Genomic DNA, 1151 nt, shown 5'->3' on the forward strand with positions numbered 1-1151 from the left:
CCATAAGAAATACTTAAAGATCTTCTATTCTGATAAAAATCCACTTTCCCCCTATATCTTTTGCTCAGTCTTTTAAGATAAGTTATTCTTCTTTATAAGACTTTATCTTTTGCCTTTTGGAGTATCTTATTCTATTATTTCCTCTCCTTTATAGTAACAGCTGCCAAATGTTGTGCTATCTTAACTGGTTGCTTAGCATTTGAACTGTTTCATTTTGGTTGTTTTGTAGTTCTTTTGTTCTTTGATCTGGAACCTCTGATCATAGCTCTGGCTATAACATTTCTGGAAGCTTTCATTTCATGGTTTGTTTGGTTTTTTTTTTTTCAGGAAGTGATCAGAGGATTCTTTTTATTTTTACTTCGCACTCTAGCTCTAATAGATCTGAACATTTTTCATTTATGATTTCTTTTTTTCTTCTACATTTTAATATAGGTATAACAATGAATGATTCTTTCACTTCAGCTCCTTCACAGCCAAACCAGGAGGCAGGGACTGTTTAATTTTCTCTGCCTTCTCTTTGTCTGTGATCACCAATGTGTACAGGTACCTGCTGCAGCAAACCTTAAACTTCACATTGTCCTTGTTTTTCTTGATCTTGACAGATTTGGCACCTTTTCTCCTGGCTGTGAGCAAGAAGTCTTTTATTTCCTCAAATTTTCAGGGCATGGTGGCAGCAGTGGTGGGAGGAGGGGCAGCGTGTGGCTTGAGAGGTTGTGCAATTGCCAAGGAGCCGAGGAAGACGGAAAAGGTCACTTATGATTTCTTAAAATATATTCAAGTATTTTGTTTGGTTGTGTTTAGCTCTCGGCCTCTTCTCCATGTCAGTTCTTTTTATTTTCTAATATTTCTTTTTTGTCTCATAGTCATTGAGTTCTATTTGCTCCATTCTAGTTTTCAGTAAGCTCATTACTTCAATAAAGTTTTAAATTATGTCTTCCAGTTATCTAATTTCATTTTTAACATTACTTCATTTTTCCCAAATATTCTTGTAGCCCTTGTAATAAAGTCATTTTGTTCTCTAACGTTTTGCTTATAGTTTTGGCATAATTACTTTCATCTTCTACTTTCAGCCTCTTGAAAATGTTTTGATCAATAATACTTTTGTCATAATATTCTACATCTTCCTTTGTGTATTCATATCTCTAGTCTCA

At 34.2% G+C, this 1151-nt stretch overlaps 1 pseudogene; it reads right to left on the reverse strand.

Moving 5' to 3' along the window:
- Positions 1–393: 393 nt before the first annotated feature.
- On the reverse strand, positions 394–666 carry LOC138173671 (large ribosomal subunit protein eL38 pseudogene; annotated as a pseudogene).
- Between the last annotated feature and the right edge of the window lie 485 nt (positions 667–1151).

Source organism: Petaurus breviceps, unplaced genomic scaffold (assembly GCF_028583685.1).
Source record: "Petaurus breviceps papuanus isolate PSGF00001 unplaced genomic scaffold, PetGlider_PUasm1.0 64, whole genome shotgun sequence".
NCBI classification, from domain to species: domain Eukaryota; kingdom Metazoa; phylum Chordata; class Mammalia; order Diprotodontia; family Petauridae; genus Petaurus; species Petaurus breviceps.